The 19,040-nt window shown below is 42.0% G+C and overlaps 1 protein-coding gene and 1 long non-coding RNA gene across 3 annotated transcripts in view; one reads left to right on the top strand and one right to left on the bottom strand.

Annotated features, from left to right (window-relative positions):
- The window catches only part of LOC110526060 (palmitoyltransferase ZDHHC16A), a 70,033-nt gene that overhangs the window by 5,336 nt on the left and 45,657 nt on the right, over window positions 1-19,040 (top strand). The gene's annotated exons all lie outside the window — the stretch shown is intronic.
- Window positions 3,143-6,283, bottom strand: LOC149985605 (uncharacterized). The gene is made up of 2 exons (XR_016496355.1): window positions 6,056-6,283; window positions 3,143-4,426 (listed from the first exon to the last, which is right to left on the bottom strand). It is a non-coding gene; the product is annotated as an uncharacterized LOC149985605 (long non-coding RNA).

Below are 19,040 nucleotides of genomic sequence, written 5' to 3' on the forward strand. Positions count from 1 at the left end.
GAGGAGAGCTTCGCTGGGGCAGGCTGGAGAGGGTGTATGGCCCCCGCAGGGAGCTGCCTGAGTTTGTGAGGCAGGACCTGCGGAGAGTGTACGGTACCTATCCCCGGACGGATGTTAGTATCACCTACCAGGGAGGGGAGTACGTGGTGCGAGGGGACACCCATGTCGGGGAACAGGAGTACAGAGTGGAGAGGAGGATAGTGAGGCAGCAGGAGAGTCCTGAGGGGGAAAGCATGAGTGAGGTAGTAGAGAAGAGGAGGAGAAAGATGAGATGATTGTAATGGAGGTATGGCTAATAAATGCCAACTTTGTTGACATATGAAAATGTATTTACATAAATGTGATGATTTTTCCCATAAGCATTGAACAAAAGTATAACTGTTATATAGTAGTCGCTGCATATTAGTAAATGTTAATAGTAGAAATGCTATTGATAAATATTCTACATAAAATTGTATTTGTCACATGCTGAATACAACAGGTTTAGTAGACCTTACTATGAAATGCTTACTTACAAGCCCTTAACCAACAATGCAGTTTTAAGAAAATACAACAACAGCAAAAAGTAAGAGATGAGAAACAAATAATTAAAGCGCAAACTCCAGATAAGTAGCATTTGACTGCTTTTGTATTAAACGTATTTGTTAATATTCTCCATCTCATTATATGGCGCTACCTCAGGCAACTACAATGCTGGAGTCATTCTGGTCTAGTGTTTTCATTAGGTGGTGTGCTACTGTGTAATACTATGATTTTCAGTATCAAGGTTCCTGTAACATTAGCATTAACAAGTTTGCTTCAGGAAAGTGCTTTCCCACTCTTGTTATAAACTCCTGTCATTTGCCTCTCATCTCTTACTGAAAAACCCATGTTAAGCAGTTAAAACTTCTCTCATAACATGCTGATGTTCTATCCATTGTCTATCATATTAGTCATTTCTCACCTCTTATACTATAACCCCGTGTCGTATTGTATCAAACCCGGTCCAATCTCTTGTATCTCATCACTATTGTCACAGTAGACTTTGTCCATCAGCATAGAAATATAATTACTAGAATGGACATTCTCATTCAAGTCAACTGGTAACTCTGACAAGTATGACTAGTCATTCTGTTTCTGTCTGTCCGACCAGTCATTGACGTTTATGGACCCTGCTCTTCTCTCTGTCGTCTCCGTGACTCCAGGTTCTATGGAACAGGCGTTTGGGTCTGAGTCACCTCTCGCAGTATAGAGTGATAAGACATAGCTGTGGCCAGGGTGTGTGGGTTGGGTATGCTGCATTCGATTGCTTCACTTTTGAATGTTCCTTGTACTGCACAATTTCCAGTAATATAGATGTGCTTGAGCACACATCCCGTTTCTCTATAAATAAGTGTCACATATGATTTTACAAAACATGGATGTCTGACTGTTATTTATAATCCTCACCACTTTGTAAATAAACATGAATGATGATGCGATTGTAAATATTAACGAGATATGAAGTGTATTTTCTGAATAGGAAAAGTTTATTCATTTACATGATATGTATACATACAAAACACATACCCCAATTACAGACTTTAACAGTTTATTACAACACACAATGCTGAATTGTAACATGCTGAGTAAATGTAATCTGCAGAAGGACACAATGATTTTTATTTGAAACTGCAAGTTTGCCGTAGAAATCCAGATAACCCGTATTCCTCATATGAAAGTATAGGTGATGTCTTATTATGCTGATAAGCAGTGCCTTGCCAGAAGAACTGAGCCCATAGATGACATCTCCAGTAGCCACCATCTATGGAATTCAGTTCTCAGGGCACAACACCTCTCACACCTCTCATTCTCCTCCCATACTCCCGTCTCTTCTCTCTCCATTTAGGCTTTAGCACCGTTCCAATCCATTCAAATTGCTTCTGTAACACCTGGCTCAAAAAAGTATTTGTTTTCTTTCAAAGAAATTAGGTGCTCTTGTTCAATTGGTCCCATCAGGCAATTTCAATCAAGCATACCTTAAGTATTTTAAAGACTGCTAACACTATCAAAAAATATTTTGACCCAGGTATTGAACAATAGTGTAGTGAAAATTGTATCAATACCATAGTTTCCTAGTCTCAGTAGCATAGACACTTCTGTGTCTACCTCTCTACCATGTTGACACGTCTTTTAAAACCTAAGTAAACAGAACTGCCAAAGGCTCCTATTCAGATTGACACCGAGTCTGATAAATGCCAGGGGAACGACAAGCAGTAGACCAGTAGAGACATTGCTCAACCTCTTATCATCCCCAGCTTTGCCCTGTGGTGACCTTCCCTATTTCTAGAAAAAGTCACTAAGATGGCGACGAGAAGATGGTGATAGTAGATACCAGCACCTCTTCCTCCTAAGAGTACAACGCTATATGGTTGAGCATGTTCCATCATCATTCAAGACTGAACCATGGGCCTGTTGATTAGAGGGGTATGAAGTTCATGATTCGAGATCTGTGCCCAAGGGTTACGCCTACGCTTAACCTTGCTAAAGAATGTTTAAAGGATCCATCTGCAGCACACAAGATTCCTGGAAGTGTTTCACAACTTCTCTGATGGCAGTTGGCGGGGAGGAAAGGAAATATTTTGTGGTGGGGTGATGCAGGGCCTGATTCAGATCGCACCGAGAGATACAGCACTGGTCAGTTACACACACACACACACGGCACTGGTCAAGCCGGGAGATGACTCGTCACATACAACAATTTCACACAAACCAGGGGAGTATTCAGGAAGGTGAAACGTTCAGATAATGAAAGGCAATATCTGTTGCTTAGTATTTCTTTAAATCCTCAATAATATAAATACATGGTTTGTCACTGATTGTAATCTGAGCAATTAAAATGGCAGGAATTATAATTATATTCAAATAACTAGAGTCAATATTGACAGTGTGAGTACAGTTGGAGGTGCCTTCAGCGTTCTCTCCTGGTGGTTTATAGTGTATTCCTGAGTGGACACGCAAACGCACACACACACACACAGAACATAGTGAGGAAGAACACAACTCAACCAGCTAGCACATTTGGTTCCTTGGAAGTTGTGGGAACATATGTTTTCGGTATCACATTGGCTGTGGGAAAAAAAGTTCAAGTTGAGATTTTTGAATAACTTCCTTAAAACTTGTGTGTGTTTCAATAAGACGTTTAATTAACACTGCCAGCTCGTTTTGGATCTCCACGCACAGATAGGACACATAGAAATTAATTTCCTTAGGCATTAATCGAGAAAACACATTTATTTTTTCATTATGACACAGCAGCAGTGAGATTAAAATCTATGATCATCTGTCCTCTATCCATGGAATGAGTTCACTTGGCCACCAGGATGGCGCGATCATACCATGTTTTTTGTTACGCATACAAAGCTGTTCATTTTAGTCTATTTAAACAGACCCTATTTCAAAGGAAACAAGCACTCATTAAAAACAGGTGTGGCTACCACAACTGAACACAGTTCAGACACAAGATGGAGGGAGAGAGAGAGAGTTTTGTTAATGCTGAGAACGAAATGTATACGTTTTTAAATAACATTCTTAGAATGTTCTCTGAACGTTACTAAAGTTTTATAGTGGTTTTCTTAACTTTCTCGGGACAATTTGAGAACATTACTTTAGCGTAGCACCCCGTATTATCGGCATATTCAACAGGGTTTAAGAAATATATTACCTTCAACAGTGCTATCTTGTGATCAAGCCATCACTGTTTTGTGATTATTGGTGTTGTAAAAATGTTAGCTAATGGTTTAGCAATTAGCATGTTTGACATTTCAGTAGAAATGCTACTACTATCAGCTTTTTGATAAGCAGTTTAGCAAATAAAATACGTCCTGTATTATCGGCATATGGTCCCCAGTTGTTGACACCTTACTATTTTGTTCAATTACAACATAAATCTGTTTAATTTTGTTAAAAAAAAGAGACACCAACCTCGTATCCGAACTGTTTACTGGTTGACTAGTTGGCTAGCCTTCCGGTAAAAAAAAAAACTTGCCTGTCAACTTTTCCTAGCGTAGCTCATTGCACCCTCCTGTAGACTCTTAAGAATTCAGTGTTGTTACCAAATAATGTCTCATTATTTGTTTTACTGATTAAACTTATGTTTTGAGAAAGTAGATACGTTTAATACTAACATTTAAATGAGTATGAATAATTTAGGTCAAAAGTTGGATATTCAATTATGTGTGTGGGGTCTGTCGCGCATTCACATTTTAAAATATACAACACGTCCCACAAAATGTGTATATGTATAACTTTTTTGAAACTCTCAAAACCTAACTTACATAAACTGCAATGAAAATTGGTGGTCAGCTAGCTAGAAGTGTGTCTTTAGTCGCAAAACATACCGTTATTCTCCAGGCCATTTAAATGTTGAGCTCGAGGTGATTTAATCCTCCAATCGCTAGTGAGTGTCCTATGGTGGGGGAAAATGAGCTAAATACAACCATTACAAAAAACCTGTAGGAATTGTTATGCTAAAATACCATTACGCTAAAGTACCCACAGAAAAACTTTTTTTTTATGTTCTCTAAACTATTTTATAACATTCCCAATGTCAAACAAGTTGGGAGAACATTCTTAGAACATTACCAAAATTGAAATGAAATGTAACCATCTTTGAACTTTTAGGAAACGTTCTGTTAAATTAATAAAATACCAAGAAAAAAACATTTTTGTGCCTAGAATGTTCCAAAACCGAGCAACTATCCTGCACCATTCTCAGAAAGGTTGTATACAAAATAACCTCAGGACAACCATGCTCTCCCCAAGCTCTAAGAATTATATGGTTCTCAGAATGTTATGTGCTAGCTGGGTAATATATGCTCAGGAAACTCCAGTCTTCCTGCCAGTCAGTTGAACTGAGCAACAACCGGTTGAACTGCCTGGTATTTACTGGAATAAAGAAATAGTTGAAATACAGAGGAACTGGCTAGAGAGTCCCAGTGTAGTGGAGATGGTTCAGTGAACCATGCTCACATTATGATTAACCTTGTCTAAGGCCTTGACACTTGTGTTAGCTCCCAAAGCTAATGCCTAGGCTTTAGCTCATTGGGCTAACACAGTTAAACACATTCGGTCACGTACTAGGGACTTTTGTTATTAAAAAAGTAAAATGTAAAGACAGGAATCACACACATATGGGGTAGACTAAAGCAGAGACAGATTTGGCTACCAGGCAAAGTCCAACACAGTCTCTAATCTCTGATCAACCTCTAGCATCTGTAACCCAGACAGACTAGCTAGCACATAATGTTCTGAGAACCTTATGTTTGTTAAAGCTTGGTGAGAGCGTGGTTGTCCTAGGGTAATTTTGTGTACAACCTTCCCACAACTTTCTGGGAAGGGTGCAGAATATCCAGTTAGCACATAACGTTCTGAGAACCATATGTTTCTTGGGTGGGAATTTCAGTTTCCTCATGGTTCTATTTAAAGTAATGTTATCGAATTGTTCCAAGAACGTTATGAAACATCGTTCTTCCGTGGGAATGTCAGTACTTCAGCATAACATTTTCTGCAGGTTTCTTCCTGGTTCTATTTAAAGTCATGTTCTCAGAATGTTCAGAGAATGATAACAAAAAAAACAGAAGTTATATTGTCACATACACCGGATAGGTGCAGTTTTACAGGGTCAACCATAGTAGTACGGCACCCCTGGAGCAAATTAGGGTTAAGGGTCTTGCTCAAGGGCACATTGACCGATTTTTCACCTTAAAACCAGAAACCTTTTGTTTAGTGACCCAACACTCTAACTGCTAGGCTACCTCACAACCAACAACATTCTTCTGTGGAAATTTCAGTACTTCAGCAAAAATATTAAGGGCACCTTCCTAATATTGCGTTGAAACAGCGCCACGTAATCTCTTATTCCAATACAGAAATTATACTCACACAGATGAAGACATTTGTAACTCAAATACTTACATCAGACTAAACACTGTCCCATTGATTAGGTACATCATAGAAATTCTGCGTTGTGGCTTTCCTAGAAGTAATGTTCTTGCTAATAGTGAAATGAAACTCACAATAGTGATATGGCCCTCACCCAACAAATAGTGGTATAGCTCCCATTTTGGCATCTGAAATCATACTGGAGCTGAGCCCATCATCCGCATTTCTCTCTCCACCAGCCTCCACCGACATCTACCTGTACTGTCCAGACAGATCCTCACTGTCTTCCCTATCCCAGGCACACCACTCACTGCCTGACATTCAGAGTTGAGACTCGCTTAAATACACTCCCCTCCACACAAGCCGCCCGCTCTCTCTCCCCTCCTTCTGCTTTTCTCTCTTTCTCTGAATGATAAGCCAGGCAGTCACTTCCAGTAAGGAGGAAATAGTGGGAGTGAGGCTCTCACCCACACACAGTGATTAAACAGAGCTGCTTCTGAGGAACTCCATTAGACCAGCCCCCCTCCCCCAACACAATTCTCTTCAGAAAGACTGGGGAGAGGCGAAGGAGTGGCTTAATAGTCTACAGTGGTTTCCTCTGTTTGTCTCCTCTTTTCTTTCACCTTTATCTCTCACTTCTTTCCCTTTACTGATCTTTGACCAGGTTAAGAAATGCATGTTGCATGCCTATGAGGGACTGTGTAGTCAACTCTTCTGTCGTAATAAAGGAGGGGAGACAAGGATAGGAGAGGAGGAACCAGTGTTAGAGTATTGATGATCAGCCTTGGAATGGTGAAGAGAACAGGAATTCCCCCTCAGCCCCAGAACAGCTGCTGAGAGTAGGTGATGAGGCACAGGGAAACACTTCTTGCTCTGGTATCTGTGTGTGGGTGCATTTGAGTGAAAATTAGGTGATGTTTTGAAGTGCACTTTTTTAAAAACCTTTTTTAATGAACAACAGTCATGCTTCAAAAGTAGGTGGCATACAACAAGGTTCCCATTAGACCGAAAAGGTATTCTACGGGAGTGCACATTTTAATTATTGCACTAGCACTCCAAACCTGATTCAAATCATCAAAGCCTTATGATGAGTTGATCATTTGAATCAGCTGTGTAGTGCTAGGGCAAAAACAAAAATGTGCAGCCCTTTGGGTCCCCAGGACCAGGTTTGAGAACCAGTGATCTAGACCAATCTAGACAAGCCTGAAGCCTATAAAAGAACATTGTCTCCACTATGTGCATGTCGAAACCCATGATGTCATGGATGAAACAGGGCACTCGAGGGGTAGTGTGTACAAGTGTCAACGAGTGGAACAGATCAGTCATATAGAGATGAATGTGACAGACAGTATATAGATGAATGTGTACACAAACTATCGGTAATGACACGTATGATAACCGGAACAACCACATTAATCCTTCTTCCTCATCATGTTATATTGACAGTTACTCAGGTGTAAGCAGCTAGGTGGTTCTGCCTTGTTTGTTATTCTTCCTAGGAAATCCCCCTTTCTCTCCCACTGGTTTTACTGTATTTCCCTCCCTTCTCTACGTCTCTTATACAGTATTTCCGTGATGAAGCTGAAAAGGGGATTCCACTCTAGCTATACCGGTATGTCAGCATGCTTGACTTCTCTTACTCTACATAATCTACCCTGGTTGGTACCCACTCATAGGGTTACTGTAATAACCCAGTTAGCACATTTGGTTCCTTGGTTGTGGGAACGTAATTTTTTTGGTTTCCCATTAGTTCTGGGAACGAAGCCAGAAGTTTCCTGAATGGTAAAACGGAACGTTTTTTAAACATTCTGAGAATGGAAGTGAAAATTTCACCTGTTCTGGGAATGTAACTGTTTTGGTTGTCGGATGTTCTCTGAACATTTTACTATGGTTCACAGAAAGTTTTCCTGGAAGGATTTATTAATGGAAATTCTAAGTTATTTGGAGGTTTTTGAACAACTTCCTTAGGGACAACTGATTGCCCACCTCAACAACAGCCCCTTCACATTACACTCCATGCAGTTTGGCTTCAGAGTGAAACACTCCACAGAAACGGCCAACTGCGTTCTTCTGGAAAATGTGAAGTCCAAGATGGACAAAGGGGGCGTTGTTGGGGCTGTGTTTCTGGACCTAAGGAAGGCTTTTGATACTGTTAACCATGAGATTCTCATCACAAAATTGTCCAAGTTCAACTTTTCCCCTGATGCCTTGAGATGGATGAAATCATACCTTGAAGGCAGTACTCAGTGTGTCAGAGTGAGCAATGAGCTGTCGCCCACTCTTAGGTATGATGTGGGCGTGCCCCAAGGGTCAATACGGGGGCCCCTCCTGTTCAGCCTGTACATTAATGATCTGCCTTCTGTCTGTGCTGGGTCTGGAGTTCAAATGTATGCAGATGATACAGTGATATATGTGCATGGAAAGAGCAAACATCAAGCTGCACAAGAACTCACTACTGTAATGGTCCAGGTTACAATGTGGCTCAGTGACTCGTGTTCTTCACAAAGAGGGCAACAGATGCTACTGAGCCAGATGTCTATGTGTCAGGGGAGAAGCTCCAGGTGGTATCTGATTTTAAGTACCATGGCATCATACTTGATTCCAACCTCTCTTTTAAAAAGCATGTGAAAAAGATAATTCAAATAACCAAATTCAACCAAATGTATACGAAATTGTTTGACTACAGAGGAAGCAAAACTTTACTTCAAATCTATGATACTCCCCCACTTAACATACTGCTTGACTAGTTGGGCTCAAGCTTGCTGTACAACATTAAGACCTATTCAGTCTGTCTACAAACAGGCTCTTAAAGTGCTTGATAGGAAGCCCAATAGCCATCATCACTGTTATATCCTCAGAAAGCATGAGCTCCTGAGTTGGGAAAATCTTGTGCAATACACCGACGCATGTCTTGTATTCAAGATCCTAAATGGCCTGGCTCCCCCTCCACTCAGTATTTTTGTTAAACAGAAAACCCAGACATATGGCAGCAGATCCACAAGGTCTGCCATGAGAGGTGACTGTATAGTTCCCCTAAGGAAAAGCACCTTTAGTAAATCCGTTTTCTCTGTGAGAGCTTCCCATGTCTGGAATACACTGCCATCAGACACACATAACTGCACCACATATCACACTTTCACAAAATGCTTGAAGACATGGCTAAAGGTCAATCAGATTTGTGAACATGGTCACTAGCTGTGTGTTGCCGCTTTCCATGTCTGTTGTCTGTAACTTGTGAGGTGTGGAAACACTTTGTTGCTTTTATCAATTTTGTCTTGCTGCTTTTTGTTCTGTCTGTATGCTACATCTTGCTTGTCCTATGTTGCTCTGTCTGTATGCTATGTCTTGCTTATCCTATGTTGCTCTGTCTGTATGCTATGTCTTGCTTGTCCTATGTTGCTATTGTCTATATTGTAATTGTTTTTAATAACCTGCCCAGGGACTGCGGTTGAAAATTAGCCGGCTGGCTAAAACCGTCACTTTTACTGAAACGTTGATTAATGTGCACTGGCCCTGTAAAAATATAATAAACTCAAACTCAGACACATCTAAACTTACTGGTGACCCTGTGTTTATAAAATTGGATATCGACTTCAGCATGCGTTTGTGGCACAGTCGATGCCTGTAGCAAGAAGATTGAGGGTTCACCAACCGCCACAGACGAGCTCACTCTCACTGCCTGTTTCATTACTTCATGATCAGCTAGGGGAAATCATATTTTCAACATTTTGATTACATATTTATAATTCTATTAAAATACCGTATATGCAACACTAGTCTAGTGGTTAGGATTTGGCACTCCCACTGCCGCGGCCCGGGTTTGATTCCTTGTCAGGGAACTGCTCTTAGGGCTCCGAGTGGCGCAGCGGTCTAAGGCACTGTATTTCAGTGCAAGAGGTGTCCCTACAGTCCTTGGTTTAAATCTAAGCTGAATCACATTCGGTCGTGATTGGGTGGCGCACAATTGGTCCAGCGTCATCTGGGTTTGTCTGGGGTAGGTCGTCATTGTAAATACGATGTGGTGTTGAAGTCGTCATGTTTTGTTTATTGGTTGTGTGGTGTAAAATTAAAATAATAATAAATATAAAAAACATTTTTCACCAACAGGTTTTGGCACCACACAACCAATAAACAAAACATACCGACTTCAACACCACAATAAATAGAATACAGTGCCTTGCAAAAGTGGATTTCATCCCACTTGGCAGTTTTTTGATTTTGTTGCATTACAACCTGTAATTTAAATAGATTTTTATTTGGATTTCATGTAATGGACATACACAAAATAGTCCAACTTAGTGAAACTAAAATGGAAAAAATAACTTGTTTAAAAAATAAATAAACCTAAGCATATGTGGGAACTCCAACACTGTTGGAAAAGCATTCCAGGTAAAGCTGGTTGACAGAATGCCAAGAGTGTGCAAAGCTGTCATCAAGGCAAAGGGTGGTTACTTTGAAGAATCTCAAATATAAAGTATATTTTGATTTAACACTTTTTTTGTCACTACTTGATTCCATATGTGTTATTTCATAGTTTTATGAATATATGAATCATATGTCTTCACTATGATTCTACTTCCGGCGCCGACAGAGATGGCCGCCTCGCTTCGCGTTCCTAGGAAACTATGCAGTATTTAGTTTTTTTTAAGTGTTATTTATTACATTGGTACCCCAGGTAATCTTAGGTTTTATTACATACAGTCGGGAGGAACTACTGGATATAAGAGCAACGTCAACTCACCATCATTACGACCAGGAATACGACTTTCCCAAAGCGGATCCTGTGTTTTGCCCACCATCCGGGACAATGGATCGGATCCCAGCCGACGAATCAATACAACGATGCCGTGAAAAGGGCAGACGAAGCGGTCTTCTGGTCAGGCTCCGGAGACGGGCACATCGCGGATCACTCCGTAGCATACTACTCGCCAATGTCCAGTCTCTTGATAACAAGGTTGATGAAATCCGAGCAAGGGTAACATTCCAGAGAGACATAAGAGACTGTAACTTTCTTTGCTTCACGGAAACATGGCTCACTCGAGACAAGCTATCGGAGTCGGTACAGCCAGCTGGTTTCTTCACGCATCGCGCCGACAGAAACAAGCATCTTTCTGGTAAGAAGAGGGGCGGGGGGGTATGCCTTATGATTAACGAGACATGGTGTGATCATAACAACATACAGGAACTCAAGTCCTTCTGTTCACCTGACTTAGAATTCCTCACAATCAAATGTCGACCGCATTATCTACCAAGAGAATTCTCTTCGATTATAATCACATCCAGACACATCGATGGCCCTGAACGAACTTTATTTGACTCTTTGTAAACTGGAAACCACATCCCGAGGTTGCATTCATTGTAGCTGGGGATTTTAACAAGGCTAATCTGAAAACAAGACTCCCTAAATTCTATCAGCATATCAATTGTGCTACCAGGGCTGGTGAAACCCTGGATCATTGTTATTCTAACTTCCGCGACGCATATAAGGCCCTCACCCGCCCTCCTTTCGGAAAAGCTGACCACGACTCCATTTTGTTGCTTCCAGCCTATAGACGGAAACTAAAACCGGAAGCTCCCGCTCTCAGGTCTGTTCAACGCTGGTCCGACCAATCTGATTCCACGCTTCAAGATTGCTTCGATCACGTGGATTGGGATATGTTCCGCATTGCGTCAAACAACAACATTGGCGAATACGCTGATTCGGTGAGCGAGTTCATTAGCAAGTGCATTGGCGATGTCGTATCCACAGCAACTATTAAAACATTCCCCAACCAGAAACTGTGGATTGATGGAAGCATTTGCGCAAAATTGAAAACGCAAACCACTGCTTTTAACCAGAGCAAGATGACCGGAAATATGACCGAATACAAACAGTGTAGCTATTCCCTCCGCAAGGCAATCAAACAAGCTAAGCGTCAGTATAGACAAAGTAGAGTCGCCATTCAATGGCTCAGACAAAGAGGAATGTGGCAGGGTCTACAGTCAATCACGGATTACAAAAAGAAAAACAGCCCCGTCGCGGACCAGGATGTCTTGCTCCCAAACAGACTAATCGACTTCTTTGCTCGCTTTGAGAAATATAGTGCCACTGACACGGCCCGCTACCAAAACCTGTGGACTCTCCTTCACTGTAGTCGACGTGAGTAAAACATTTAAACGTGTTATCCCTCGCAAGGCTGCAGGCGGCATCCAGACGGCATCCCCAGCCGCGTCCTCAGAGCATGCACAGACCAGCTGGCTGGTGTGTTTACGGACATATTCAATCAATCCTTATCCCAGTCTGCTATTCCCACATGCTTCAAGAGGGCCACCATTGTTCCTGTTCCCAAGAAAGCTAAGGTAACTGAGCTAAACGACTACCGCCCCGTAGCACTCACTTCCGTCATCATGAAGTGCTTTGAGAGACTAGTCAAGGACCATATCACCTCCACCCTACCTGACACCCTAGACCCACTCCAATTCGCTTACCGCCCAATATGTCCACAGATGACGCAATCGCAACCACACTGCACACTGCCCTAACCCATCTGGACAAGAGGAATACCTATGTGAGAATGCTGTTCATCGACTACAGCTCAGCATTTAACACCATTCTACCCTCCAAACTCGTCATCAAGCTCGAGACCCTGGGTTTCGACCCCGCCCTGTGCAACTGGGTACTGGACTTCCTGACGGGCCACCCCCAGGTGGTGAGGGTAGGTAACAACATCTCCAACTCGCTGATCCTCAACCCTGGGGCCCCACAAGGGTGCGTTCTGATCCCTCTCCTGTACTCCCTGTTCCCCCACGACTGTGTGGCCATGCATGCCTCCAACTCAATCATCAAGTATGCAGACGACACTAACAACAACGACGAGGCGGCCTACAGGGAGGAGGTGAGAGACCTCGGAGTGTGGTGTCAGGAAAATAACCTCACACTCAACGTCAACAAAACAAAGGAGATGATCGTGGACTTCAGGAAACAGCAGAGGGAGCAGCCCCCTATCCACATCGACGGGACAGTAGTGGAGAGGGTAGAAAGTTTTTTAAGTTCCTCGGCGTACACATCACGGACAAACTGAATTGGTTCACCCACACAGACAGCGTGTGAGTAGATGGACAAACCTACTCATTCCAGGGTTTTTCTTTATTTCAACTATTTTCTACATTAAATCAAAATCAAATCAAGTGTTATTTGTCACATACACATGGTTAGCAAATGTTAATGCGAGTGTAGCAAAATGCTTGTGCTTCGAGTTCCGACAATGCAATAATCTCCAACTAGTAATCTAACCCAACAATTTCACAACAGCTACCTTATGCACACACGTGTAAAGGGATGAGGAATATGTACATAAAGATATATTAATGAGTGATGGTACAGAACGGCATAGGCAAGATGCAGTAGATGCTATCGAGTACAGTATATACATATGAGATTAGTAATATAGAGTATGTAAACATCATATTAAGTGGCATTGTTTAAAGTGGCTAGTGATACATGTATTACATAAAGATGGCAAGATGCAGTAGGTGGTATAGAGTACAGTATATACATATGAGATGAGTAATGTAGGGTATGTAAACATTATATTAAGTGGCATTGTTTAAAGTGGCTAGTGATACATTTTTTACATGTATGGCAGCAGCCACTCAATGATAGTGGTGGCTGTTTAACAGTCTGATGGCCTTGAGATAGAAGCTGTTTTTCAGTCTCCCGTTCCCCGCTTTGATGCACCTGTACTGACCTCGCCTTCTGGATGATAGCGGGGTGAACATGCAGTGGCTCGGGTGCTTGTTGTCCTTGATGATCTTTATGGCCTTCCTGTGACATCGGGTGGTGTAGGTGTTCTGGAGGGCTGGTAGTTTGCCCCCGGTGAGGCGTTGTGCAGACCTCACTACCCTCTGGAGAGCCTTACGGTTGTGGGCGGAGCAGTTGCCATACCAGGCGGTGATACAGCCCGACAGGATGCTCTCGATTGTGCATCTGTAAACGTTTGTGAGTGCTTTTGGTGACAAGCCGAAATTCTTTAGCCTCCTGAGGTTGAAGGTGTATGTAAACTTCCGACTTCAACTGTATATGTGTAAATTAGTTGTGCATTTAGTCCTTATATTACTGTATGATGCAGCAAATGTAGGAACCACAATGGAAATAAGTCCCTGACTTTATTGCGCAATCCTGGTCACTTTTTAAAATAATTTGTGTCTATACAGTACCAGTCAAAAGTTTGGACACACCTACTCATTCCAGGGTTTTTCTTTACTGTGCCACCAGAGATTCTGGGTTCGAGCCCAGGCTCTGTCGCAGCCGGCTGCGACGGGAGGTCCATGGGGCGACGCACAATCGGCCCAGCGTCGTCCGGGTTTAGGGAGGGTTTGGCCGGCAGGGATATCCTTGTCTCATCGTGCACTAGCGACTCCTGCGGCGGGCGCAGTGCACGCTGACCAGGTCACCAGGTGTACAGTGTTCCCTCCGACACATTGGTACGGATGGCTTCCCGGTTGGATGTGCGTTGTGTCAAGAAGCAGTGCGGCTAGGTTGGGGTGTGTTTCGGAGGACGCATGGCTCTCGACCTTTGCCTCTCCCGTGTCCGTACGGGAGTTTCAGCGATGAGACAAGATTGTAACTACTACCAATTGGGGAGAAAAAAGGGGTAAAAAAAAGTGAAATGTCAGAATAATAGTAGAGAGAATGATTCATTTCAGCTTTGATTACTTTCATCACATTCCCAGTGGGTCAGAAGTTCACATACACTAAATTAGTATTTGGTAGCTTTGCATTTAAATTGTTTAACTTGGGTCAAACGTTTTGGGTAGCCTTCCACAAGCTTCCCACAATAAGTTGGGTAAATTTTGGCCCATTCCGCCTGACAGAGCTGGTGTAACTGAGTCAGGTTTGTAGGCCTCCTTGCTTGCACACGCTTTTTCAGTACTGCCCACAAATTGTCTATGGTTTGAGGTCAGGGCTATGTGATGGCCAATCCAATACCTTGACCTTGTTGTCCTTAAGCCATTTTGCCACAACTTTAGAAGTATGCTTGGGGTCTTTGTGGGACATTTCTCCAAAAAGTACGATCTTTGTCCCCATGTGCAGTTGCAAACCACATTCTGGCTTTTTTATTGCGTTTTGGAGCAGTGGCTTCTTCCTTGCTGAGTGGCCTTTCAGGTTAAGTTGATAAAGGACTCATTTTACTGTGGATATAGATATTTTTGTAACTGTTTCCTCCAGCATCTTCACAAGGTCCTTTGCTGTTGTTCGGTGATTGATTTGGACAATTCCCACCAAAGTACGTTCATCTCTAGGAGACAGAACGTGTCTCCTTCCTGAGCGGTATGACGGCTACGTGATACCATGGTGTTTATGCTTGCATACTATTGATTGTACAGATGAACGTGGTACCTTCAGGCATTTGGAAATTGCTCCCAAGGATGAACCAGACTTGTGGAGGTCTACAATTGTTTTTCTTGGCTGATTTATTTTGATTTTCCCATGATGTCAAGCAAAGAGGCACTGATTTTGAAGGTAGGCCTTGAAATACGTCCACAGGTACACCTCCAATTGACTCAAATGATGTCAATTAGCCTATCAGAAGCTTCTAAAGCCATGACATCATTTTCTGGAATTTTCCAAGTTGCTTAAAGGCACAGTCAACTTACTGTATGTAAACTTCTGACCCACTGAAATTGTGATACAGTGAATTATAAGTGAAGTAATCTGTCTAAACAATTATTGGAAAAATGACTTTTGTCATGCACAAAGTAGATGTCCTAACCGACTTGCCAAAACTATAGTTTGTTCACATGAAATTTGTGGAGTGGTTGAAAAACGAGTGTTAATGGCTCCAACCTAAGTGTAACTTCCGACTTCAAATGTATAGTTTACCTCTTTCAGGTAATCATTTCAGATGATTCAATGCATTTATTAGTCTCATATTTAGCTAATGGATGATGTGCTACGCAAATGCTTCTAACTTAAAATATCTTGCGCAATATGCACCTGCGCTCCAATGGCCTCTCACCTTAAAAAACACTCCTTAGCTCTTGAAGTCCCAGGAAAAACTAGACTAGAGGGGGGGGGGGGGGGGGGCGGCATTTCTTATACTAATAGACTGAGCTCTTGTATGCTGTTAACCTTGTAGGCCGCATGTCCTGCACCAGCATCACATGTTCTCTCCCAGGTTTGTGGTTTGAAAGAGGTGCGGAATTCTAGTCCATATAATACAGTATAATACAATACAATAACAGAGTCCACACTCAAAAAGATTAGCTTACTGGTGCTTGTGTCGTTTACTTACCCAAGAGAGCATAGATACATCTATGGGCGTTTATGTTTTTCTGTCATGCTTAATGTACCTGTATAAAATATGTTTTTACTGTATTTGGCTATGGCTATGTATTGGATAATGGCACAATCTTTTGGGAATTTTAGGGCTTGGGCTCATAAAATGTATCTAATATCAGGCTTATCAAGCTCAGGTAGCATCAGACTTCAGTTTTCATGCCGATCAAAGCTCTAATTAAATCCAGACACATTTATATGCTTCATATACTTCAGAATGACACGTTTGGGCGGGAAATACCAGGTTACCCTGGGAGAAAAGTGATTATTCTCGGGATGGGACATTAGTAAAATATAGTGAAAATATTAAACCCTAGTCTGTAGTTTATTCTTCAGATGTTTAGGGCTGCTGGTGAACCATGATGTGCATTCAAATCCGACCTAGCAGATCTAAAGTTAATTGGTTTTACATCGCCTTTTCAACTCTAGGCCTACAGTATATAGTTTTGCCACTAAAAATAGTGCTTAGGTACTGCGAATGTGTCCATGGTATTGGCACGTTGGCTCTAGCCAACAGCTTGCAGATACAGTGCAGGTATAGCCTACTAAATCAAGAGATTATTATGGACAAAAGTGCAATATTATTTTTATTTGTCAAATGACAGCCAAGCATCGACCATCATATCACCAGAATTGATATTTATTTAAAGGAGCATCAACTTCATCACTGTGTACTTTCACCACCCTGTGAAGTTCATCGTAACTTATTTCATCTGTAGCAGAATTAACTGCATGCTTTTCAATGATGTTGTGACATTTTTTATCTGACATGTAGGCTACTTTAATCGTGTAAAAAGTTGGATGGAATCCTGTTTAAAGTCATGCCATTTTGAGGATGCTGGGATTATATTTAGGATGAAAGTGCGCGTACCTACAGAAGACTTTTGAAGTAGCCTAATCATATTAAAACATTGTGACTGGATGTGTTTTTGCCACATATAAACGGTAATACATTTTAAAAGTTAAATGATAAATATGTAGTCTACAGTCGTGGACAAAAGTTTTGAGAATGACACAAATCTTAATTTCCACGAGGTTTGCTGCTTCAGTGTCTTTAGATATTTTTGTCAGATGTTACTATGGAATACTGAAGTATAATTACAAGTATTTCATAAGTGTCAAAAGCTGTTATTGACAATTACATTAAGTTGATGCAAAGAGTCAATATTTGCAGTGCTGACCCTTCTTTTTCAAGACCTCTGCAGTCCGCCCTGGCATGCTGTCAATTGACTTCTGGGCCATTGATTATGCAAGAATGGGCTGTCATCAGTCTGATGACAGCCCATTCTTGCATAATCAATGCTTGGAATTTGTCAGAATGTGTTTTTTGTTTATTTCTCCACCTGCCTCTTGAGGATTGACCACAAGTTCTCAATGGGATTAAGGTCGGGGGAGTTTCCTGGCCATGGACCCAAAATATCGATGTTTTGTTCCCTGAGCCACTTAGTTATTACTTTTGCCTTATGGCAAGGTGCTCCATCATGCTGGAAAATGTATTGTTCATCACCAAACTGTTCCTGGATGGTTGGGAGAAGTTGCTCTTGGAGGATATGTTGGTACCATTCTTTATTCATGGCTGTCCATTCCCTTGGCTGAGAAGCAACCCCACACATGAATGGTCTCAGGATGCTTTACTGTTGGCATGACACAGGACTGATGGTAGCGCTCACCTTGTCTTCTCCAGACAAGCTTTTTTCCGGATGCCCCAAACAATCGGAAAGTGGATTCATCAAAGAAAATGACTTTACCCCAGTCCTCAGCAGTCCAATCCCTGTACCTTTTGCAGAATATCAGTCTGTCCCTGATGTTTTTCCTGGAGAGAAGTGGCTTCTTTGCTGCCCTTCTTGACACGAGGCCATCCTACAAAAGCCTCACTGTGCGTGCAGATGCACTCACACCTGCCTGCTGCCATTCCTGAGCAAGCTCTGTACTGGTGGTGCCCCCATCCCGCAGCTGAATCAAATTTAGGAGACGGTCCTGGAACTTGCTGGACTTTCTCGGGCGCCCTGAAGCCTTCTTCACAATAATTGAATCGCTCTCCTTGAAGTTCTTGATGATCCGATAAATGGTTGATTTAGGTGCAATCTTACTGGCAGTAATATCCTTGCCTGTGAAGCCCTTTTTGTGCGAAGCAATGATGACGGCACGTGTTTCCTCGAAGGTAACCATGGTTGACAGAGGATGAATAATGATTCCAAGCACCACCCTCCTTTTGAAGCTTCCAGTCTGTTATTCGAACTCAATCAGCATGACAGAGTGATTTCCAGCCTTGTCCTCGTCAACACTCACACATGTGTTAACGAGACAATCACTGACATGATGTCAGCTGGTCCTTTTGTGGCAGAGCTGAAATGCAGTGGAAATGTTTTTGGGGGATTCAGTTCATTTGCATGGCAAAGAGGGACTTTGCAATTAATTGCAATTCATCTGATCACTCTTCAAAACATTCTGGAGTATATGCAAATTGCCATCATACAAACTGAGGCAGCAGACTTTGTGAAAATCAATATTTGTGTCATTCTCAAAACTTTTGGCCACGACTGTATATTGAAGCGTTAAGTTCTGGGTGCACGAGGAATAGCAACTTGGATTGTAGAGGAGGAGGAGCTAGTGTTAAGCTTTTCTGAATAACTTTGGCCTGCCTGGAGCATATGTGGCCACATTATTATAGGACATCTTGAGAGAATGATGATCTCCAACAGACAGCGCATCATTGACGGCAGTGCCGTTTAAGATGAGGGAGGACAATTTCTTTTCATGAACATTACAGCATATTGGATGACTTGTCATTCATGTTTCATTCACCCAGTTCAATGTAACA

This window comes from Oncorhynchus mykiss, chromosome 1 (genome assembly GCF_057628025.1).
Source record: "Oncorhynchus mykiss isolate SJ-2025 chromosome 1, ASM5762802v1, whole genome shotgun sequence".
In the NCBI taxonomy this organism is placed as follows: domain Eukaryota; kingdom Metazoa; phylum Chordata; class Actinopteri; order Salmoniformes; family Salmonidae; genus Oncorhynchus; species Oncorhynchus mykiss.